Here is a 25,962-nt window from a genome sequence, read left to right as displayed (position 1 = left end):
CAGGCTCTGCCTTGTCATTAATCTTTCACTCAGACAGCCTAACTTGATTATCAAACCTGGGTTTACTGGATCTTAGTCAAGGCTTTATCCCCCAGTGCTACTGAGTTATCTGTTACACCTTTTAAAGGCTAAACTTAAAATATCAAACTATGAAAGAAGTCCATCTATTGTCTAGGGTACACAACCTACACTCTACACCCCATTAAGGTCTTACAAAATAGTACAATACATGGATGTGACTAGCAACCCAGACAATTAAGGGGCTGTGTAGTGATTCCTGGTGTATTTTTTTTTTTAATTTCTCAAGGGCCTGCAACACAGTGAGCTTTGTCAGTTTAAGATTTTATATTTGTAAGGTGCCATCTCAATCTAAAGCACTGAAAGTGTCTTATGTATTTTGTAAGGTCACTCTCTCATGTGCGTGTACGTACACACACACACACACACACACACACACACACACACACACACACACACACACACACACACACAAAACCCCTACTTGAAATGTCCTTAGTGGATTGCATAGACATTTTGGCTACTTCTAAATTAATAAAGCTCCCATGCTGAAGACTTGATATGGAGCAAACTTTTAAGCCTTAGGGTAAAGCCCTGTAAAGAGTCAAAACAATCCTGGCTTTACCGATTTTAAATGAGGCTCTTATTTAGGTTGTTTTTCAACAAGATCACTTTATTATCATTAAACATGAAGAAAGGTAATACTATTTTTGCATGATGATTAACCGAGGCAGACAAGAAAGATTCCATAACATTTGTCAATAAAGATTCCATAAGATTTGTCAATGAAGGGATGCTTCCCAAATGATCCAGACAACCTAAGGGTTTTGCTGACACATTTTATTGTGACTACTCAAAGAAAGAATCAGATTTTTGTGGATGTTTAGTTATTAGCTTATTTCACTGTGCTGGGTAGGAAGCGAGGGAAAATTTGTGACGGAATCCACAAAGACAAAAGAAAATTTGCTGGACCTGGTGCACAGCAAGATATCATGCAACTCATGCCTCATGGTTGTTTCGTCACCTAGGTAGGCACAGAGATGGTTGAAATGCATGGAGAGAATAAGGGCTAACCAAGTTCTCTTTTTTTGCTGGGTTCCTTTAGTCTGTCTTCAAAGAAGTGCACTGTGTTGGTGGCTTAAGGATTCACTGAATTTAGGGTGTGCTCAGATGCTAAAAATCCCTTACCTCCATCTGTAGTGTAATGGTGCCTGAAACCTTTCACCCAACTCTTGCCCTGCCTCCTAAAATGTAGCAGGGAGAAGAATGGGCACAACACAGTAATCATGGTGCTAATGCCAGTAAGCAAGGCTCTAGAGGGACAATAAATCAACAAAGAGGAAGGGGTATTAAAACAGACAAAAAGTTAAATTTGTTTGGTAAGTGACCAACTCTGAAGCCTGGTTTTGCAAAAATGTTAGTTTAGGGCCCCCTTTATCTTTTTGAGAGGAAAAATAACTTTTGAACATTACGGGCTGCTAAGTTCACAGACTTGGTCAGCTGATGTAACGGGTACTTAAAATGATACTTTCCGAGTCTGAAGGTTTACCAGTGCCTTATGGAAAGTCTCAAAAGCTGAGCCAAGGTATTCACTGCAGTAGCTAACATAGCATGACCTGTACGTTACAATCCTGTCTTGTTTTAAGAAATATATTTTAAAATGCAATTCTAAATCATCTGAATATGCAGCTTTTAAAGACTACTGAAGGAAGGTAACTGTCGAAACGCAAAGGGAAAAAAAAAAGAAAAAAATGGCTTTTACAAATTAAACTCAAATCTAGAGACAGCTGCATGCTACTGCAGCTTCCTCTCTAATTTGAGATTGACAAAGCTAAAAATGCATCATACAACTTAAATAATCCTGTTCTAGATGTACAAAATATGTAGCAGAACTTCAAGACGCACACAGGTACATGTCTGCCTTCATGGGGAAAAAAAAGTATTTAATTAAGAGAAACAGAAGCAGTAGTATCTGATCATTCAGGCTATTTAACATGAGAAGAATACAAAATTAATGTAAATCACAAGAACTAAACTAGTGTGGTAAGAAAACTAAGAACTCAGAAATCCAAACCAGTTAATCTTTGATTTCCAAAAATTAATACCACACACAATGAAGCTGATGAACAGATCTATAGTATATCAACGTTTATCCTAGTGATGATACATCTACAGCACTCACAGTGCTTCCCCTTCCATATTCCTACCGTGTCCATTCCTTGTTTTTCCCCAAGCAACTCCGAACCACTCTAAAGACAAAGAATGTAACACTACCTCAGGAGATATGTTCCAATGCCTGTATCACTTTCTCTGAAGTAGAATTTCCCAATAACAACATGAAATGCTATTCTTCCAGCTGCCATGTGTTCCTTTCATCTCTCTTCAGCTTGTTTTCATCAAAGGTATACATTTATCTTCTCTTCTCTAATGGATACATGCCCAATATTCTGAAACTCATATCATATCCCATTTCTTCCATACATTCGACCAGTCTAATAACTCTTCACTTCAAGTCTTTATTTTAACATTTGTTAACCCAAGTAGGTGAACTGATCAAGAACCCTTTTCAGTCACAATAAAATTAAAGATTCCACAGAACTACATACAAAGAAATTTATAAAGGCATTTGCAGTAACACAGTTGTAGACATAGCACAGCACTGGATTTTCATTTAAAAATATATCATTTTGAATTTTCAGGTAGGTACAGTTTATTTTTGACAGAGCAGATTAGTTTACAGTTCAACTCCAACAAAGCATTTCAATTAATATGATACAAAATGAATTAGTATTAAGCTAGCAGATGAAATACATAATTATTCCTTGCTTTATAGGTGCTTTCAAGCCCACATCTCTGAAACACTTTCAGGGTTGCTGTTTCATTAGATAGAACTTATAGCTTTAGATTACAACTGAAAAACTATCACTTCTCTCAATTCTTCTGGGAGTTGGTCCCAACCTGAAGATGTATTTTTCAGTAGTGGGCAATTTGTAGCAGTGTCTGGACCTTCCACTTTGAACAAATTCCCAGAAGAAATAAGGCAATTGAATGACCTTACTAGCTTCAAGCTACAACTAAAAAACATTACAGGCTTAATTTCATGTTTTTTTTTCTGTGTGTGGCTTCCAGAACAGCACTCCAGATAGTTATCAAGACACAGTGTACAACAGAAGCATGACCTCAGCATTTTTGACATCAACTCCTCTCAATATGCATCGAACATCTTGCTGGTCTTTGCTACAGCCTGTTCATACTAAATCAGTATGTTAACATCATCTGGGGAGTCAAAGACATAAGCCAACCTACAGTCGTCTGCTGACCAAGTTTGCGGACGACTGCAAGTTGGGTGCTGTCACTGACTTCCAAATGATGTTAACATACTGCAAGAGGGTCTCACAGTAAAGTACAGTTTTATACCTACCATAAATGTAGATGCCCGATAGGTATGCATCTGCAGTCATCACATATGGGTTGTCCTGCCTCAGGCAGTCCTTCGGTCGGCCAGATTCCAAAAGTCTGGGTCCGGCGTCGGCTGATTTCGCCCTTTCCCCGACGTCACAATGCCTGGGGTATAAAAGCGTCAGCCGACGCCATCTTCCTCAGTTTTTCTTGCCCCAGATGCCAGGTGCCCTCTAGGAAGGCTAAATTTGGAAAAATGCAATAAAAAATCCAAACATTTGCAAATATATATATATATATATATATATATATATATATATATAAAACAAATACACCATAATAGATCCCCCAGCTAGCTAATAGAGAGGTAAGCACCCTAGGAATACCACAGAGGGGAAGGAGGGAGGGTAAACCTGACTGCAGATGCATACCTATCGGACATCTACATTTATAGTAGGTACAAAACTGTACTATGTCCTTCAAGGATGCATCTGCAGTCATCACATATGGGTAGAATACCATAGCCAATCTGGGGGTGGAGGTACTAGGAAAAGGAAGGTGTAGCTAAGATACCCTGCAGGACAGCCGTAGCAAAGCCTGCTCTGGATCTGGAATATAGAGGTAAATTGTAATGCCTGGCAAATGTATGCACAGAGCTCCATGTGGCAGCTTCTAAAATGTCTTTTGTAGCCACCACTCTTAAGAAAGCTGTGGATGTGGCTGTGGCTCTCGTAGAGTGAGGTCTGATGTTAGCTGGTACAGTCTTTCCATGAAATGAGTAACAAAAGCGGATGCAATTTCCTATCCATTTTTAAATTGTCTGTTTGGAAATTGCTTTTCCTTGAGTACCAGCAGCATATGCTACCAGCAGCTGGTCAGTTTTTCTGAAACCTTTAGTTCTGTCCAAGTAGTAGCGCAACTGTCTGTGAATGTCCAGGGTGTGCAGCAGTTTCTCCCCTTTGTTTTGTGGATTTGGGAAGAAGGTAGGCAAGTGAATAGCTTGATTCAATGAAACCCTGGATACCACCTTTGGCATAAAAGTAGGATTAGTTCTTAATGAAACTCTATCCTGATGGAAAATAATAAATGGCTGTACTGCCATCAGGGCCTGCAATTCCGAAACTCTTCTTGCTGAGGTTATTGCCAGAAGGAAAGCAGTCTTCCATGAGAGATACTGTAGATCTGCAGATGCTGCTGGTTCAAATGGAGGCAATGTTAGTTTATCCAACACGTAGTTAAGGTCCCAAGCAGGTAGAGGCGGTTTCCTAGGAGGCTTGATGTTTTGATCCTCTTAGAAACCGTCTTAGGAGAGGATGAGAAAAAACAGGAGGATCAGTATTGTACTCAGCTGAAATTGCTGAAGCATGAATCTTAATAGAAGAGTAAGACAGTCCATTGTGAAACATTTCTGCCAGATATTCCAGGATATGTGGCATGTTCATCATTGTCGCATCTAGGCCATTTGTGGTGTTCCAGATGAGAAATCTTTTCCATTTTGCTGAGTATGTCTTCCTTGTGGAAGGGCGGCGAGCTTCCAGAATAATATTCTTTACTCTCTGAGATAGCTTATCCTGAAGAGGAGTCAAGGTATTCTCCACGATGTTAGTTGCAATGTTTTCAGGTTGGAGTGAAGAGTTTTGTATCTGTGCTGTGTCAGTAGAAGTGGCCATAGAGGTAGGGGCCATGGCTTCGTACGTGACATGCTCCTTAGAAGTGGGTACCAGTGCTGTCTTGGCCAGTCCGGAGCTATCAGGATCACTTTTGGCTGCTCTGCCCTGATCTTCAGTAACACCTTGGTCATTAATGGAATAGGAGGAAATGCATACACTGTCAGATTTCTCCAGCTGAAAGAGAGAGCGTCCACTTTCCACGCTTGTGGGTGGTATGTCCTTGAGCAGAATTTCTTTAGTTGATGATTGTGGGGGGATGCAAATAGATCTATGTCCGGGCTCCCCCAAGATTGCGTTATCTTTTGGAAAATGTCTGGGTGCAGCATCCACTCGTAAGCATCCATGATATTTCTGCTTAAGCTGTCCGCCAGTGTATTGTCCTTCCCTGGCACAAACTGAGCCTGTAGCTGTATATTGAGTTTCAAGGAAAGATCCCATAGATTCATTGCCAGTCTGCACAGAGGGTAAGAATGGGTACCTCCTTGCTTGTTTATGTACCACATAACTGTGGTGTTGTCTGTCCTTATTAGTAGATGTAGAATACAAAAGGAGAACACCAACTGCTGCAATACTAATTTTTTTATTCTGGTACCTCGGCCTTCGCCTTCTCCTGGAATACATTTTTACTAAGTGCTCCACCCATTTTTATACAAATCTTTAATTGAACAATTAATGCACCATATTATTGTTGATTTGTTACCATAGTTTCATTACTACTTAAAGCAAACTTGACATCTCTATATGACATAATAATTTAGAGAATAAATAACTCTCATTTTAGTACTATATACTATGTATGTAAAGTGTGTGAGTTAATTAGGAATTTGGATGGCTGTAAAATCAATGGGGTTAAATATAGAGCCAAGGAATTCTATAATTGCAACTCAACGGGGGTTGTATATATTATAGGATGTGGATGTGAGAGGCAGAATTGGTATGTAGGACAAACCACTAGAAGGGTTAAATTAAGGATTTTGGAACACCTGGGTGATATAAGGCATAAGAGAATGGAGAGCCCAGTAGGAAAGCATTTTTTTGATAAACATGGGGGGGTTCCAGAAGGATTTGTTTTCAGTGTTTTAGGTAGACCCAATGTGTTTGGAAATGAGGCCATTTTTCGTGAAAAACTACTTCTGATGGAGTCAAGGTTCATTCTTAATTTGAAAACTATTTTTCCAAACGGGATGAACATGGAGGTTTAATATGTTTGTGATATACGTATATTCTCACAGTATATGGATCATAAATAATGCTCATAGGAAAGTCAGTTTATGTATATGTTCTTTACATACTTCTCAATGTATTCAAATATATTTATTTAAATATATTTATGTAAATGGCTTGCAAGGTTAACATTGTGTGAAAAATAAGTATACAATTTCATTGTTAGTATTTATATTTATATGTATGTATATAGTACTAAAATGAGAGTTATTTATTCTCTAAATTATTATGTCATATAGAGATGTCAAGTTTGCTTTAAGTAGTAATGAAACTATGGTAACAAATCAACAATAATATGGTGCATTAATTGTTCAATTAAAGATTTGTATAAAAATGGGTGGAGCACTTAGTAAAAATGTATTCCAGGAGAAGGCGAAGGCCGAGGTACCAGAATAAAAAAATTAGTATTGCAGCAGTTGGTGTTCTCCTTTTGTATTCTACATGTTTTTTTGGTGAAGAAGTGGAGGATTCGTATATATTTTTTCTTATTAGTAGATGGCCTTGATGTAGAAAGAGTTTGAAGGCCTCAATTGCATGCATCACTGCTAGCATTTCTTTTTGATTTATGTGCATGTGTAGCTCCTTTCGTGACCACTGTCCTTGGATACCTCTGCCCTCCATGTGTGCTCCCCAACCTAGGTCTGAAGCGTCTGTTGTAATAGTTTGGGAAGTTTTTGGCTTTGTGAAGGGCAGCCCTCTGTTGGTCTGGCTGGCCTGAGCCCACCACAGAAATTCCTTGTGAAGGCATGGAATGAGTGGGATTAGAGTTTCCAAACTGTGACTGTGCTGAGTCCATAAACTCCTTAGGTACCACTGTAGCTTTCTCATATGTAGCCTTGCTTGTGGAATCAGAAGGATACAGGATGCCATGTAACCCAGGGCCTGCAGGATTTTCCTTGCAGTCAGCTGAGTTTGTCTTGTCAGATTCTTGAAGTAATCCGGTAGTTGATTTTGTTTTTCTTCTGTGAGATAAGCCATTTGGGTGGTTGTATCTAGATCCGCACCCAAAAAGGTTATTCTTTGGGATGGAACAAGTCTTGATTTGTGCATGTTGACTGTATATCCCAAGGCCTGTAGAAGATTGATGGCATAATTTAAGTCCTTTATCAGAGTTTGTTGGTTGTCCGCTTGTATAAGGCAGTCGTCCAGATATGGGTAGATTTGAATCCCCTGGAGTCTGCAGTGTGCTATTACTGATGCCTGGCATTTCGTGAATACTCTGGGTGCAGTAGATAAGCCAAAGGGCAATGCTGAGAATTGATAATGCTCTGACCCTGCAAGAAATCTGAGGTATCTTCTGCAACTTTGTCTGATAGGAACATGCAGGTATGCCTCCTTGAGGTCTAGAGTAACCAGCCAAGACCCCTTGCCCAGCATGGGAAGGAGTAGCTGTAGAGTCAGCATTTTGAATTTTGGCACAATGAGATAAGTATTCAGTACGGACAAGTCTAGAATAGGCCTCCATTGATGCACTTTTCTTGGAACAAGGAATAGTCTGGAGTAAAATCCTTGGCCTTGTTCTGAAATAGGAACTTTTTCTATGGCTTTCATTTGTAGTAAGTTTGAGATTTGTTTCAAAGCCTCTGTCCTTTGATTCGGTGGCAGACCTGATATGCCTTTTCTTTTTGGCAATGTGTGGAAATGGAACCTGTATCCGTTGTCTATTATTTGGAGTGTCCATTTGTCTGTTGTAATGTTGTGCCAATTTCTTGAGAATAAAGAAAGCTTTCCGCCCAAAGGTGCTTCTAATTGAGCCCTGGTTGGCTCAAAGTCTGGGTCCAGCGTCGGCCGATGTCGCCTCCTCCCCGACGTCAGAGCGGCTGGAGTATAAAGGCATCAGCCGACGCCATCTTCTTCAGTGTTTCTTGCCCCAGAAGCCAGGTGCCCTCCAATGAAGGCTAAATTTGGTGAATGGGTAAACAGATTAAAATCAGACATGCACAACAGTAATAAACAGATACACCATAACATATATCCCCAGCTGAAAGGTAAGGGGAGTAAGGACCCAAAATGGGAAAAACAGAGGGGTAGGAGGGAGGGTAAACCTGACTGCAGTTGCATATCTATCGGACATCTACATTTATGGTAGGTACAAAACTGTACTATGTCCTTCAAGGATGCATCTGCAGTCATCACATATGGGTAGAATACCATAGCCAATCTGGGGGTGGAGGTACTAGGAAAAGGAAGGTGTAGCTAAGATACCCTGCAGGACAGCCGTAGCAAAGCCTGCTCTGGATCTGGAATATAGAGGTAAATTGTAATGCCTGGCAAATGTATGCACAGAGCTCCATGTGGCAGCTTCTAAAATGTCTTTTGTAGCCACCACTCTTAAGAAAGCTGTGGATGTGGCTGTGGCTCTCGTAGAGTGAGGTCTGATGTTAGCTGGTACAGTCTTTCCATGAAATGAGTAACAAAAGCGGATGCAATTTCCTATCCATTTTTAAATTGTCTGTTTGGAAATTGCTTTTCCTTGAGTACCAGCAGCATATGCTACCAGCAGCTGGTCAGTTTTTCTGAAACCTTTAGTTCTGTCCAAGTAGTAGCGCAACTGTCTGTGAATGTCCAGGGTGTGCAGCAGTTTCTCCCCTTTGTTTTGTGGATTTGGGAAGAAGGTAGGCAAGTGAATAGCTTGATTCAATGAAACCCTGGATACCACCTTTGGCATAAAAGTAGGATTAGTTCTTAATGAAACTCTATCCTGATGGAAAATAATAAATGGCTGTACTGCCATCAGGGCCTGCAATTCCGAAACTCTTCTTGCTGAGGTTATTGCCAGAAGGAAAGCAGTCTTCCATGAGAGATACTGTAGATCTGCAGATGCTGCTGGTTCAAATGGAGGCAATGTTAGTTTATCCAACACGTAGTTAAGGTCCCAAGCAGGTAGAGGCGGTTTCCTAGGAGGCTTGATGTTTTTGATCCCTCTTAGAACCCGTCTTAGGAGAGGATGAGAAAAAACAGGAGGATCAGTATTGTACTCAGCTGAAATTGCTGAAGCATGAATCTTAATAGAAGAGTAAGACAGTCCATTGTGAAACATTTCTGCCAGATATTCCAGGATATGTGGCATGTTCATCATTGTCGCATCTAGGCCATTTGTGGTGTTCCAGATGAGAAATCTTTTCCATTTTGCTGAGTATGTCTTCCTTGTGGAAGGGCGGCGAGCTTCCAGAATAATATTCTTTACTCTCTGAGATAGCTTATCCTGAAGAGGAGTCAAGGTATTCTCCACGATGTTAGTTGCAATGTTTTCAGGTTGGAGTGAAGAGTTTTGTATCTGTGCTGTGTCAGTAGAAGTGGCCATAGAGGTAGGGGCCATGGCTTCGTACGTGACATGCTCCTTAGAAGTGGGTACCAGTGCTGTCTTGGCCAGTCCGGAGCTATCAGGATCACTTTTGGCTGCTCTGCCCTGATCTTCAGTAACACCTTGGTCATTAATGGAATAGGAGGAAATGCATACACTGTCAGATTTCTCCAGCTGAAAGAGAGGCGTCCACTTTCCACGCTTGTGGGTGGTATGTCCTTGAGCAGAATTTCTTTAGTTGATGATTGTGGGGGGATGCAAATAGATCTATGTCCGGGCTCCCCCAAGATTGCGTTATCTTTTGGAAAATGTCTGGGTGCAGCATCCACTCGTAAGCATCCATGATATTTCTGCTTAAGCTGTCCGCCAGTGTATTGTCCTTCCCTGGCACAAACTGAGCCTGTAGCTGTATATTGAGTTTCAAGGAAAGATCCCATAGATTCATTGCCAGTCTGCACAGAGGGTAAGAATGGGTACCTCCTTGCTTGTTTATGTACCACATAACTGTGGTGTTGTCTGTCCTTATTAGTAGATGGCCTTGATGTAGAAAGAGTTTGAAGGCCTCAATTGCATGCATCACTGCTAGCATTTCTTTTTGATTTATGTGCATGTGTAGCTCCTTTCGTGACCACTGTCCTTGGATACCTCTGCCCTCCATGTGTGCTCCCCAACCTAGGTCTGAAGCGTCTGTTGTAATAGTTTGGGAAGTTTTTGGCTTTGTGAAGGGCAGCCCTCTGTTGGTCTGGCTGGCCTGAGCCCACCACAGAAATTCCTTGTGAAGGCATGGAATGAGTGGGATTAGAGTTTCCAAACTGTGACTGTGCTGAGTCCATAAACTCCTTAGGTACCACTGTAGCTTTCTCATATGTAGCCTTGCTTGTGGAATCAGAAGGATACAGGATGCCATGTAACCCAGGGCCTGCAGGATTTTCCTTGCAGTCAGCTGAGTTTGTCTTGTCAGATTCTTGAAGTAATCCGGTAGTTGATTTTGTTTTTCTTCTGTGAGATAAGCCATTTGGGTGGTTGTATCTAGATCCGCACCCAAAAAGGTTATTCTTTGGGATGGAACAAGTCTTGATTTGTGCATGTTGACTGTATATCCCAAGGCCTGTAGAAGATTGATGGCATAATTTAAGTCCTTTATCAGAGTTTGTTGGTTGTCCGCTTCTATAAGGCAGTCGTCCAGATATGGGTAGATTTGAATCCCTGGAGTCTGCAGTGTGCTATTACTGATGCCTGGCATTTCGTGAATACTCTGGGCAGTAGATAAGCCAAAGGGCAATGCTGAGAATTGATAATGCTCTGACCCTGCAAGAAATCTGAGGTATCTTCTGCAACTTTGTCTGATAGGAACATGCAGGTATGCCTCCTTGAGGTCTAGAGTAACCAGCCAAGACCCCTTGCCCAGCATGGGAAGGAGTAGCTGTAGAGTCAGCATTTTGAATTTTGGCACAATGAGATAAGTATTCAGTACGGACAAGTCTAGAATAGGCCTCCATTGATGCTCTTTTCTTGGAACAAGGAATAGTCTGGAGTAAAATCCTTGGCCTTGTTCTGAAATAGGAACTTTTTCTATGGCTTTCATTTGTAGTAAGTTTGAGATTTGTTTCAAAGCCTCTGTCCTTTGATTCGGTGGCAGACCTGATATGCCTTTTCTTTTTGGCAATGTGTGGAAATGGAACCTGTATCCGTTGTCTATTATTTGGAGTGTCCATTTGTCTGTTGTAATGTTGTGCCAATTTCTTGAGAATAAAGAAAGCTTTCCGCCCAAAGGTGCTTCTAATTGAGCCCTGGTTGGCGGAGTCAAAGCAGAGTCATTGAGTTTGTCCTTGTGTAGCAGTTGCAGATCCTGAACTGCCTGTCTGTAGTGGAGGTTGCCATTGACGGCCTCTGTAGGAGCCCCTAGCTTGGCCTCTACCTCTGGCACGCCTGTTTCTGCCCCTTTGAAACCTTTCTGTGTCTGGAAAGGACCAATTCTTGGAAGGCCAGTTTCTGCTGAATCTAGGCGGTTGGACTTGAAGAAAATCCTTAACTGTTTGTACAGATTTTGCCTTTTCCTCAAATTTCTTTAGGACGTCTTGAGCAGTGGAACCAAATAACTTTTGCTTTTCCAGTGGAGCATCCAAAAGCTTAGATTTAACATGTTCTGGCAGGGATTGTTCCTTCAGCCAAGCATGCCTGCGTATGACAACACCTGTCATTGCTGACCTACATGAAGCTTCCAATGCATCATAACCACACTGCAAGAAATGGTTGCTAACCTGCTGGGAATTATGTACCAGATCCTGGAGGGATTTACGGTCCAGAAGAAGACAATTTCTTGTGCATTTATTCTAACAAATACTCTTGATACTGTATCATGTGAAATTGACAATTTAATGCCCTCATAGCAAGAGTGGCAGAAGTATACACTTTTTTACTCCATCTCTCTAATGCCCTGGACTCCTTTGCAGAGGGGAGTGGGTTCTTAGTAGCAACAGCTGCAACCCCTTTAGGGCCCTGTGACATAGTTTCAGGGTCAGCAGAGTGGGCCTTATAAAGAAAATTATGTGTGTCCGGGACCCTGTAATACCTATCAGGCTTAACAGGGGCCGGAGGTAGAGTGTCAGGGGTCATACTAGAGTCAGAATATACATCATCAATCACATTTAAAACAGGAGGAATAGCCAAAGGTCTAAGCTGAGGTAAATGAAGAAAAGTTCTTAGTCTTTTCCTGGAATCAGAATATTCCTGGCCCTGCCATTTGAAATGCTCTCTCATAGTGTGAAGGGTCTCCCCAAAGGAAAGCTCTTCAGGAGGGGAGGCTGAGGGAATAGATTCCTCTGCATCCGAATCCTCATAGGCTGAATAAGCCTCCTCCTGGTAGTCTGAGTGATCCGAGCCAACAGAGGCCTCCTCTGAGGAAAGGGGATCAGGGGGATCCATCCTGGGCCTTTTGTCAAGAGGGGGTTGGGAGCCCCTGTCCGGATGAGGCTAAGAGCCCCTAATTAAGGAGATCAGATCCTCTGCTAAAGTTAAAATCTGTGAACTGGAAGAAGGTCCCTGAGGAATAACTCTGGGAGGCATGGCTTTAGTGTGTTTTGCAGCTTTAGCCCTGGTGAAGGCCTTAATAGACATGGATGCAGGAGGCCTGGCTGCACCACATGCTGGTAGCTTTATCTAAAGGTATGGTGTCGGAACATTCCAATGCACCATTTTCGGAAGGCAATTCTGTAACCGACTCGGTAGGAGCCTCCGGGACCGAGGCTGTCGGTTGTATTATTTCAGGGTTCGGAAGTACCAAGGACTCGGTATCAGCCGAGACTGAGACACTCGCGGTAGGCCTAGCCGCGGTTTCAGCCGAAACCGCGGTCCGCGTGTGTCGGTCCTTGTCTATCCGTTTCTTAATTAAATGTGATGTTGGGGTTTCTGATGGCATTTTGTAAGCAAAACTATGCCCAACAAACTCTTCTGCGAACTCCGACCGACGTCTAAGAGTGTGTCGGTTGAAGGAAGCGCAGGCAGAGCAGGCCGAGACGTCGTGGTCTGGGCCTAAGCAAGGAAGACAATAAGAGTGGAAATCCTTATGAGGTATTTGTTTCCCACAAGTTAAACAATTATTAACTTTTTCTGACATCGGCTGAGGCAAGAAAGAGTCCCCAATGGGGTACTTAGCTTTTGAAGTCTTCGGATAGCGAAATTACAGGAGCTGGCCGACCGGCACTTGCGAAATGCTTCTGCTTCGGGCACCACGCGGCAAGAAAGACTGGGGAAGATGGCATCGGCTGACACTTTTATACCCCAGGCGTTGTGACGTCGGGGAAAGGGCGACATCAGCCGACGCCGGACCCAGACTTTGGAATCCGGCCGACCGAAGGGCTGCCTGAGGCAGGACAACCCATATGTGATGACTGCAGCTTTCCATCTTGAAGGACATCTAATGACTGGTGCCAAAGTCATGGCCTCAAGCTAAATGCAAAAAAAGTATCATCATACCATTTGGCAAAAACATGACCCCTTCTGATTGCCACATCTATGGCAACCCCCTAAGCACACAACCTGTGGTGACAGACATGGGCAACTCAGGTTGATAACTTCACATCTGACCATCAAATACCAGCAGTGGTCAGAAAAGACTTTTACTTGGTTCATCACATAAGTAAAGGGACTGTATCCAGAAAAAAGGAGGTTATTACCTCTCTATACTCCTCCCTCATTAGACCAATAATTGAGTATAACACCCCGTTTGGGATGTACCTCTCCAAACATCTGCACCAACTGGAAAGGCCACCAAAATACCTTACAAAGAGAATCCAAGTTCTCCAACACCTGTCCTATGCATACAGGTTCAAATCACTATCACTCTACTCAATATCATACAGATTGCTCAGGGGTGATCTGTGTCTCACCTCCAAGGCAATCTCAGACACTGCCCCACAAGAGATGCTTCATATCCGCAAGTCTAACTCCTCACACACTATCCACTCAAAAGGCCTGAATCTAATATGTGACATCAACAAAACCTGCTGGAGAGACAGGTTTGTCTCCCAGAGGCTGCCCCGTCTCTGGAATAGACTCCCCATACAAGTCAAACGGAGCACCTCACTAAACCTCTTCAAGTGCAACCTTGATGAATGGACAGGTAACCACAAATCTGTCCCAGGGGTTCCACCTGTGTCCATCACTGGCAGAGACAACAGGTGCTGACTGAGGTTTCTTTTTGGGGATAAACTCTTAGCTAGACTTGTAAGGGCCCCAGGGCCATTACCCTAGTAACCACCTATGATCCTATAACAAATGATTCAGGTTAGGGGAAAATGTTACCTCCATTTGCTTCTCTTTTGTCTTGCCAAAGGACACCCCATGACGGCTTTATGTTTTTCATGGGGTTCCCAGCCCACATATATGACTGGACTGTTTAAATCAGTGATGGCAAACCTTTTGGGCTCGCGTGTCAAAAATTCAGAAAATGCCTAATTTGACTCTGCTGGTGTGTCACTCCGCCTCAAAAAAATAAACAAATAAATAAAAATAAATAAAACAGCATAGCTCTCAATTCATCAAGGATAAATCTCAACAGACTCAGGGACAAATCTAAAAATAAGAGACACCGAAAGTTTTAAACTACTAGTACTATTACTTGAGACATTGACAGAAAAAATTAACATGAATAAATATACATTTTCTGAAGTAAAATGAGTATATAAATCTAATTATTGTCATTACTAATTGAAAAAAGTCAGCAGTTTTAGGAGGGATTAAGATGGATAGCTGAGAGGAATGCAAAAAGTACAGTTGTGTACACTTACCATAAATGTAGATGTTCTTCGTGTTTCACTGTTGCAGTCATTACATTTGGGTAATGTGCTGGCAGGTTGCCCTCAGTCTGCCTGAATTCCAAAGTCTTGTGTCCTGCATCGGTTGCTGTCTTCTCTTCCATGATGTCAGGTCGTCAGGGGTATAAAACATGCAACTGACACCATTTTCTTTAGTCTTTCTTGCCATGCAGTGCCCGAAGCAGAAGCATTTTCTTATTTTATCTTATCTAGTCGGCTGACTACTGAAACATTCGAGTTTGAGTTTCAGAACCGAAGTCTTCACTAAAGCTAAGTACCCCGTTGGGGAAACTTTTTTCTTGCTTTTTACCGATGTCAGAAAAAGTTAATACTTGTATTACTTGTGGGAAGCAAATACCTCATAAGGATTTCCATTTATACTGTATTCCTTGCCTAGGCCCTGATCACACCATGCCTGGTTGTCGGTTTTCTGCTAGGTTTAACCAACGCACTGTTAAGCATTGATATATTTTTGCATCAAAGTATTTTGGAAACAGATTTAACTACCCATAAATGTCGTCGGATAGCAATCCTACTACCGGAGTACATAAAAAACGCAAAGAAAAGGACAGAGAAAGGCAGTTGACATCCAAAACCGACGACAAAGCTTCTCCTAAGTCAGTCGCCGATTCGCCGGTACTCAGTGAGGCGCTTTTGCAGCCCCTGAAAAGTACAGTTTTGTACCTACCATAAATGTAGATGTCCGATAGATATGCAACTGCAGTCCTGACATATGGGTTGTCCTGCCTCAGGCAGCCCTTCGGTCGGCCGGATTCCAAAGTCTGGGTCCGGCGTCGGCTGATGTCGCCTCTTCCCCGACGTCAGAGCGGCTGGGGTATAAAAGCATCAGCCGACGCCATCTTCTTCAGTGTTTCTTGCCCCAGATGCCAGGTGCCCTCCAAGGAAGGCTAAATTTAGAGAATGGATAAAAATTCCAGACATGCACAACAGTAATAAACAGATACACCATAACAGATATCCCCAGCTAATTTGAAAAAGGGGAGTGGACCCTAAAAAAGAGAATTACAGAGGGGTAGGAGGGAGGGAAAACCTGACTGCAGTTGCATATCTATCGGACATCTATATTTATGGTAGGTACAAAACTGTACTATGTCCTTCAAGAATGCAACTGCAGTCCTGACATATGGGTTGAATACCATAGCCAAGCTGGGGATGGTAGGATCTAAGATAAGGATGGTGTAGCTAAAATGCCCTGCAGGACTGCAGAAGCAAAGCCTGCTCGGGATCTGGAATATAAAGGCAGGTTGTAATGTTTGGAAAATGTATGCACGGAGCTCCATGTAGCAGCTTCTAGAATGTCCTTTGTAGCCACCCTTCTTAGAAAGGATGTGGAGGTGGCTGTAGCTCTGGTGGAGTGTGGCCTGATATTGGCTGGCACACCTTTTCCATGGAAAGAGTAGCAGAATCTGATGCAGTTTCCAATCCATTTTGAAATTGTTTGTTTGGAAATTGCCTTTCCTTGTACTCCAGCAGCGTAAGCTACAAATAGTTGGTCAGACTTTCTGTTGGCCTTTGTTCTGTCCAAGTAGTAGCGCAATTGCCTGTGTATGTCCAAAGTGTGCAGAAACTTTTCTCTTTTATTTTGAGGATTGGGAAAGAAAGTAGGCAGGTGAATTGCTTGATTTAGAGAAACCCTGGATATCACTTTTGGCATGAATGAAGGATTGGTTCTTAAAGAGACTCTGTCCTGATGGAAAATGAGAAATGGAGGTACTGCCATGAGGGCCTGTATCTCTGAGACTCTTTTTGCTGAAGTAATTGCCAACAGGAAAACTGTTTTCCAGGAGAGAAATTGCAATTCTGAAGATCCTGCTGGCTCAAAAGGAGGAAGAGTTAATTTTTCCAAGACGAAGTTCAGGTCCCATGCAGGCACTGGTGGTTTTCTTGGAGGTTTGATATTCTTTATCCCTCTTAGAAACTGTCTTAGCAAAGCATGTGAAAACACAGGTGGATCACAGTTGTATTTTGCTGAAATTGCTGAAGCGTGTATTTTTATGGAAGAATATGAAAGGCCATTGTGAAGCATTTCTGCCAAGTATTCTAGTATCTGTGGGATGCTCATTACTGATGCATCCTGACCCTTGTTGGCATTCCAGATGTTGAATCTCTTCCATTTGGCTGAATAAGTTTTTCTGGTGGAAGGCCTGCGTGCTTCCAGTAAGATCTCTTGCACTTTTTTGGAGAGAGAGATATGGGGAGAAGTCATGGAACCCTCCAAGCTGTCAGTTGCAATGTTTGCAGGTTGGGATGAACAGTCCTGTAATTGTGCTGAGTTATAAGCAGAGGCCATTGAGGCAGGAGCCACGGCTTGGTGCGAGTTATGCTCCTTAGTAATGGATACCAGTGCTGTCTTGGCCAGTCTGGAGCTATCAAAATGCCTTTCGGTTGTTCTGCTTTGATCTTCAGTAACACCTTGGTCGTTAATGGTAGAGGTGGGAATGCACAGATTGTTAGAGAATTCCAGCTGAAGGAGAGAGCATCCATTCTCCAGGCTTGAGGATGGTGTGTCCTTGAGCAGAACTTCTTCAGATGATGATTGAGGTGTGAGGCAAAGAGATCTATGTCCGGCCTTCCCCATGCATGAGTTATTTGTGAAAAAATGTCTGGATGCAGCATCCATTCGTGCGGGTCCATAATGTTTCTGCTTAGACTGTCCGCCAGAACATTGTCCTTGCCTGGGACAAACTGGGATTGCAACTGTATGTTCTGTTTCAGGGACTTTTCCCAAAGATTCATTGTTAGTCTGCAGAGGGGGGTAAGAATGGGTGCCTCCCTGTTTGTTTATGTACCACATAACAGTGGTGTTGTCTGTCTTTATTAGCAAATGACCTTGCTGAAGAAATTTTCCGAAGGCCTCGATTGCATGAATCACTGCCAACATCTCTTTTTGATTGATGTGCAGATGCAATTCCCGGGGTGCCCATTGCCCTTGAATGCATCTGCCCTCCATGTGCGCCCCCCCATCCATGATCTGAGGCGTCTGTTGTAATGGTTTGGCTTGCTTGAGGTTTGTTGAAAGACATGCCTTTGTTTAGCTGGCTTGCTTGGGCCCACCACAAAAATTCCTTTTGTAGACATGGAATGAGTGGAATAATTGCTTCTAAGTTGTGGCTGTGTTGAGACCATAAACTTTTTAGGTACCATTGTAGTTTTCTCATGTGTAGTCTTGCCAGTGGAGTCAGAAGAATGCAAGATGCCATGAAACCCAGGGCCTGCAGGATTTTCCTTGCAGTCATCTGTGTGTGCTTTGCTAGGCTTTTGAAGTAATCTGGTAATTGTTCTTGTTTTTCTTCTGTGAGGAAAGCCATTTGTGAGTTTGTGTCCAGTTTGGCTCCTAGAAAAATTATTTGTTGGGATGGCAGTAGTCTTGATTTTTGAATGTTGACTGTGTATCCCAAAGCCTGTAGTAAGTGAATGACATAGTCCAAGTTTCTTATCAAGGCTTGCTTGCTGTCCGCTTGTATAAGGCAGTCATCCAGGTAAGGGTATATTTGTATCCCCTGAAGTCTGCAATGTGCAATTACTGATGCCAGGCATTTCGTGAATACTCTGGGTGCAGTAGATATGCCAAAAGGCAATGCTGAGAATTGATAATGCTCTGACCCTGCAAGAAATCTGAGGTATCTTCTGCAGCTGTGTCTGATTGGGACATGCAGGTATGCCTCCTTGAGGTCCAGAGTAACCAGCCAAGACCCCTTGCCCAGCATGGGAAGAAGTTGCTGTAACGTCAGCATTTTGAATTTTGGCACAATGAGAAAAGTGTTTAGAGCGGACAAGTCCAGTATAGGTCTCCATTGCTTTTCTTTTCTTGGAACAAGGAACAGTCTTGAGTAGAATCCCTGGCCTTGTTCCTGAGGAGAAACCTTTTCTATTGCTTTGATTTGTAGCAGCTTTGAAACTTGTATGAGTGCCTCTGCCCTTTGATTTTGTGGCAGGTTTGGCATGCTTTGTCTTGTTGGTAAGGTATGGAAGTGGAACCTGTAATCTTTGTCTATTATGTCCAAAATCCATTTGGCCTTTGTAAAAACGTGCCAATTTTTTGAAAATAAAGATAATTTTCCGCCTAAAGGTGCTTCTCTTTGAGCCTTGGTCGGCGGTGTCAAAGTCAAGTCATTGTGATTGTCCCTGTGGAGCAGTAGAAGTCCCTGCGCCACTTCTCTGATTAGTTGGTTGCCATTGGCGGCCCCTGTAGGAGCCTCGGTATTGCCCTCTACCTCGAGCATGCCTGTTTTTTCCCCTTTGGAACTTGTCAGTTTCTGGAAAGGACCAATTCTTCGAAGGCCAATTCCTGCTGAACCTTGGTGGCTGAACCTGGAGGAAATCTTTGACTGTTTGTACTGATTTAGCCTTTTCCTCAATTGATTTCAACACACCCTGTGCATTAGCACCAAATAGCTTGTCTTTTTCCAGAGGTGCATCTAGAAGCTTTACTTTAACATGATCTGGCAATGTCTGTTCTTTCAACCAAGCATGTCTACGTATGACGGCCCCTGTCATAACTGCCCTACATGAAGCTTCCAATGCATCATAACCACACTGAAGAAAATGATTGCTAACCTGCTGAGTATTATGAACCAAATCCTGCAAGGCCTTTCTATCTAAAGGCTCAGGAGAGGTTAACTTTTTCTGCAAATCATCCATCAAGAAATCCTGATACTGAAACATATGAAAAAGACAGTTAAGTGCCCTCATGGCAAGGGTGGATGAGGTATAAACTTTTTTACCCCACCTCTCCAGGGACCTAGATTCCCTGTCTGTGGGCAAAGGATTTTTGGCCGTGGAAGTGGCCACTCCTTTGGGCCCCTGAGAAATAGTTTCTAGATCAACAGAGTGGGCCTTAAAGAGATGTTTATGAGTTTCAGGAACCCTGTAATATCTGTCTGGATTGACAGGAGCAGGAGGGAGAGAATCAGGAGAAGTACTGGAGTCTGAGAACACATCATCCAATACATCTAACACTGGAGGAATAGCTAAAGGCCTGTGCTGGGGTAACTAAAGGAAAGTCCGAAGCCTTTTCCTGGAGTCGGAGAAATCCTGGCCCTGCCACTGAAAATGCTCTCTCATGGAGTGGAGAATTTCCCCGAAAGAAATATCCTCAGGAGTAGAGGCAGAGGGAATGGATTCATCAGCATCAGAATCCTCATAGGCCGGGAAGGATTCTTCCTGGGAATCTGAATGGCCTGACTCACCAGAGGCTTCATCTGAGGAAAGGGTATCTGCCTGCTCAACCCTAGGCCTTTTGTCTGAAGGCGGCTGAGAACCTCTGTCTGGATGAGCCTGAGAGCCCCTGATTAAAGAAATTAGATCTGCAGCTAAAGTCATGATCTGTTTATCAGACGTGGGACCCTGTGAAAAAGATTTAGGAGGGTGAGACTTAGCCTGGCTGGCAGCCTTAGCACGTGTGTAGGCCTTGATGGACATAGACACAGGAGGCCTAGCTGCCCCACGTGCTGGAGTAACTTTGTCCACCGGTATGGTGTCAGGCAAATCTTGGGCTTCGGTTTCAGGAGGAAAATCAACAACCGGCACCGGGGTAGCCTCCGGGACCGAAGTGTGCGGTAAAGTGGTGTCGTCGGCCTGGAGCGGTTGAATTACCGCCTCCGAAGAGACCGATGCACTCACGGTAGGCTTTAGCGTGGTGTCGGTGGAAGTCGCGGGCCGCGAATGTCGGTCCCGGTCCTTCCGTTTTTTGGAAATATGTGCTGTCGGTAGTTCCGACGGCATGATATAGGAGTAATTTTCCCCAAAAAAGTCTTCAGCAAATTCTGCCCGGCGCCTAAGTGTGTGCTTATTGAAGCAGGCACAGGCAGCACAGGCCGAGATGTCGTGGTCTGGGCCGAGGCAGGGAAGGCAGTAAGAATGGAAGTCCTTATGAGGTATTTGTTTACCACAAGACAAGCAATTATTAACTTTTGCAGTTTTATCTGACATCGGCTGAGGCAAGAAAAGGTTCCCCAACGGGGTACTTAGCTTTTTGATGACTTCGGTATCTGAAAACACAGGAGCTGGCCGACCGGCACTTGCGAACTGCTTCTGCTTCGGGCACCGTGCGGCAAGAAAGACTGAAGAAGATGGCGTCGGCTGATGCTTTTATACCCCAGCTGCTTTGACATCGGGGAAGAGGTGACATCAGCCGACGCCGGACCCAGACTTTGGAATCCGGCCGACCGAAGGGCTGCCTGAGGCAGGACAACCCATATGTCAGGACTGCAGTTGCATTCTTGAAGGACATCCCACTAGCTTCGAGTCGCAGGCCTCTACCGACACCCATGTGGAGTCCGGCATGCCGCAAGATACTCAAGGTATTGGACTGACGGATGTATCTCCCTCGGATGGGTCTGGAGCCGCTGAGCAGGCACCGGCTTCTGAGGGTGTATTCAGACCTCAACATTTGTATATCAAACCGACGACAGCTGCAAAACCAAAGACAAAAACAACTTCTAAAAACTAAAAAACTGACACATGAGCCACGTGCACAGGCCTCTATGCCTAAAAAACAGATGATCAAAATGGCTGAAGACCTTAATACCTTGATCAGGGGTACCCATCCCCCTCCAGATAAGAGGCCTAGGCAAGACACTGATTACAAATCTTCAGATCAGGTTTCTATTTCTTTTGATTCCTCTTCTGATCAGGAATTGTCTATACCTCCCTATGAGGATTCTGATGCTGAGGAGTCTATTCCATTTGCATCTCCTCCTGAGGATAATTCATTTGGGGAAACCCTGCATACGTTGAGGGAGCATTTTCACTGGGAGAGTCAAGATTTCTCAGAATCAAAAAAAGAGGCTCAGAGATTTCCTTCTTCTCCCTCAGCACAAGCCTTTAGCCATCTCCCTGTTTTAGAAATTGTGGATGATATGTTTTCGGAGTCAGGCTTGACCCCCTGACTCCTTACCTCCGGTTCCCAGTAAGCCTGACAGATATTACAGAGTACCTGACTCGCATAAATTTTTATTTAGAAACCCTGCTGCTGATCCTGAAACTATTTCACGGGTCCAAAGGGAGTTAAGGCCTCAACAGCAAAACATCCTACACCCTCTGACAGAGATTCAAGGGCACTAGACAGATGAGGAAAAAAGGTTTGTACATCTGCAACCTTGGTAGTCAGGGCCTTAAACTGTCAATTTCATATGATTAAGTACCAACAACATGCTATGGGATTGCTGAAACAGAAAATGATGTTGATTTCAGAATGTGCAGAAAATAAAGAACTGCAGGAATTATTGCCTGCAGCTGAACAAGTTGGAAAGCATACTTTGCAATGTGGTTTTGATTCCTTAGAGGCCTCCTGCAGGGCCTCAGTTACCGGATCTGTGATTAGGAGGCATGCCTGGTTAAAGGAACAAAATATGCCTGATCATGTTAAAGCTAAATTGCTAGATGCACCTTTACAGCATGATTCTCTGTTTGGTATTAAGGCAGAAGAGGTTCTAAAGAAAATGGAAGACAAAGCTAAGTCTATGCAAACTGTTAAAGACTTCTTACAAGTGCAGCCACCAAGATTTAGTAGACACTGGCCCACAAAAAATTTGTCCTTTCCTGTGTCAGACAGAGCTCAAAGGGGCAAATCCAGATGCCCTAAAGGGTCCAGATACCAGGCGCAAGATTCATACAGGTCAAAGCAATGCATCATGGTACATGCATCAATATAAACTTTACCTTCATCTACAAGCAACAGGAAGAACATCAGCACACACTTAGAAATGCAGACTACTTGCCCTTTGCAGAAGTATAACCACGAAGAGAAAACAATGTCAGCACTGCCATTTGCAGACTCTATTGAGACAGTACACCAAAATAGTCTGAGTTAATAACTTTCTTACCTGCGCAGCAGTGTTGTTGAACTGACTCCTGGCACAAAATAATTCACTGCACTTCATATGAGCAATGAATGCAAAAGCAGTTTCTTTGGTAACTTGGGTGTTGGTGAACGCTGGTATGTTACACAAAATGTTGTGGCGTGTCACCAGTTTACCATCACTGATTTAAATTAAACTCCGCTACTTATTACCCATAATAAATGCAGGATGCCTGTGTGAAGTGAGCATGACCCCCCCACCACCACCACCACCACACACACACAAAACCCCTAACAGTTTTTCATCACTCCAAAACCAGCATGACACTTGGCAAAAGTATAGAAAAACAGGGGTGGTCTCAGCAATGAATCCTGCAACATGTCAGTTTTATAGGACAGTTCCTTTCTGAAAAATGCTTTTTGGCACTGATTAGACAACCAGTTTCCAACAACTCCTCTTTCCTATCAGCCAGCCAGTTTCCATCCCCTTCTATTATTCTGTAACCCACTACCATTACTTCTTCATTATCATGCTCACTTCTTGTTACGCACAGTGCCAAACATCTTGCCAAAGTCCATACACAGCACATGTGCTGGTCTACCCTTGTCCAGCCCTGTAGTAACAAACATAACTTAAGTTCTGTGACGCTATGGTATTCACTATCAGGATAAAAAAATCAGATACTCTGTCAGATTGCTGATTAGAATCCATTCTACTGCATTCCTCAAAACTGAATAAGACAGCACCACCTACCACAAGCTATCTTTTTTTTAGACCTATCTTTATACAAAAGAATCACAGCAACTAATCTCCAGGCTTCTGACACTGTAATTATTATGAAGAAGATGTTCAGCAAACACGCTTAGCAACTCTTTTAACACTACTGGAGGTATTCCATCCAGACTTTAACCGTGTCTTCTCAAGAGAGTTTTGAGTTCTTTTATTGTTTTTGCTTCTCCTTCGGTCATTCTTCCATCTGTTCACTTGTCCACATCCATGCATATGTTCAAAAACAAGCTGAAAAAAACAACAGGAGACACTGGTGTAGATATCCATGCTTTACTGATGATTCTGGTAGCTTGGCTTACACAAGACTTCCTTATATGCTGGTATTCTGCCTTGGTGTTTCCTTGTAATTACAAAGGTGAATAATTCAGTCAACAATTGTGCATGTGTTGAATGTTTAAATTCTTCCTCAACATACAAAAAGGAATCATCTTACGTTCCCTATGTATCTGAAAATTTTTATTTTTGTAGTATTTCGTCCCATAGCAGTCTCCTCCTCTTAAACTACTTTGATCAGCTGGTTGAGCTCTGTTTTCTTTTCTTTGTGGGTTCCCCACTTTTCATACACCTACAGTCATTCTTTTCACTCCAGGGTTGTCTTACTTTTTTCAGCCAAGCTAGTTCTTTCTTCTTCCCACAGCTCGCTCTTTCCTGTGATAAACATTCTGATGCTCTACAATCCCAAAGCTCCACAAATGTTAAGTGCTGCATTTTTTCAAGCATCTAAAGCCTGTCCTCCTATAATCTCAGGTTTCTTTTTATGTGGCACATTCTAGCAATTCTCCAGGAATGGTAAATCCTACAGTTGCATGATCTCTCATTACAACAAGCAAAGGTTATGTCTTCTGAACAACTGACTAAAATCTTGTATCAAAACAGATGCAGTGCAGTTTTTTTGTGTTGCACTTTTTTCTTTAATTCACAAATGTAAAAGCTACAGAGGACTCAAACTCCTCTAATGTCTTCTTTCGGCTTTTCCCAGTTAGGGGTCGCCACAGCGGAACTCCGGTCCGCTAATGATTGGCAGTAGATTTTTACGTGTTGGCTTGCAGGGCCTAATGCACAACCTTCAACGAAGGAACGCCCACTCACGCATGTCTCCACACAGAAGACGCTCTAACTGAGAATCGAACGGGCAACGACTCAAACTCCTCTAATAAAAACTGGAATTAAGTGTTTGTTGAAGGCAACATATAATGACGGTGCATTTACAAGAAGTGAGAGTATTGAAGACCAGCAATGAAGGGTTAGAGATGAGTCTTCAATTAGAAAACTATGGCAGCTATTCTTACACAGACAAGGTGGAAAGATAGAGTGGTGAGGATACTTCTTTATTAATTCCAAGAAGACTCCAGTTGTTAAAGTAATACAGTAATTAAGGAGGTCAGTGTGGAGACTGAAAGGAAGGGGTTAGAGTTAAGAATGTAAAAAGACAATTGGGTGCAGAAGCTTAGAAATGGATAGATGAATCTCATAATAAAGGAAAAGAGAAAAGTGGCCTTGAACAGAGTCTTAAATTTCTCCCCGTTACACAGAAATGGACAGCCAGGCAGAAACAGGCCAACAGACAACTGAGGAAGAAACTACCAGTATCCCTGGGCAGAAGGAAACAATTTCTTTGAGCTACCTTTACTTTTCATTGTGCATAACATGGACGAAAGGGATAAACCTGTAGCAGCACCTTTATTTATAGGAGAAAAGGACACAGTTACCATTTCTTGTAACAGCTCTGATGACAATCAATCAATCCCTATCAAGTCTCAACTAGTGAAAGGGCATTTTCCAAACAAATGATCTACAGTCAGGAACTTTCTTCCTGATGACATCAAGTTTCAACACACAGCCCTGAACCTGCCTTCAAAAACAAATCAGAATGTTCTTACTTTGTTGACAAAGGTTGACACCACCAGTTGCCTTCAGTACAATTTGGCCTACTCAATGCACCTGTTCAAGTCTAACGTTCTTAACTGGCAAAACTTGGGCTTCAGACTCCTATTTATGCTGTTACTCAAAAAGAGTTCCAAGAATTTAGCATTTTTACTCTCTCGCATTCTGTAATCATTGTTGGTTGTCGCCTCACAGTAAGACGCTGACCGGTTCGACTCCCAGCTAGAGCGTCTTCTGCATGGAGACATGCATGAATGGGCGTATGTTCATTGAAGGTTGTGCGTCAGGGCTGGCAACTCGGAACATAAAAATCAACTGCCAATCATTAGCGGACCGGAGTTCCGCTGTGGCGACCCCTAACTGGGAAAAGCCGAAAGACACAACAACATTCTGTAATCACTTTTAAATGTACTTAATTTCTCAAATTTATGCTTTTACAAAACATATCTTATTTTGCAAAGCATATCACACGATTTTGTACACCAGTGATAATACCCATTAATTTGATCTGCCATTTTCTAACAATTTTTATGCAA

General features: G+C 42.9%; 1 protein-coding gene across 4 annotated transcripts in view; it reads right to left on the bottom strand.

Annotated features, from left to right (window-relative positions):
* The window catches only part of ARHGAP21 (Rho GTPase activating protein 21), a 2,418,417-nt gene that overhangs the window by 675,339 nt on the left and 1,717,116 nt on the right, over nt 1-25,962 (bottom strand). The window lies entirely within an intron of this gene.

This window comes from Protopterus annectens, chromosome 12.part0 (assembly GCF_019279795.1).
Source record: "Protopterus annectens isolate FY-2018-M chromosome 12.part0, PAN1.0, whole genome shotgun sequence".
NCBI lineage: Eukaryota > Metazoa > Chordata > Ceratodontiformes > Protopteridae > Protopterus > Protopterus annectens.
The sequence above is the reverse complement of the archived record's forward strand: the minus strand, read 5'-3'. Positions and strand labels throughout refer to the sequence as shown.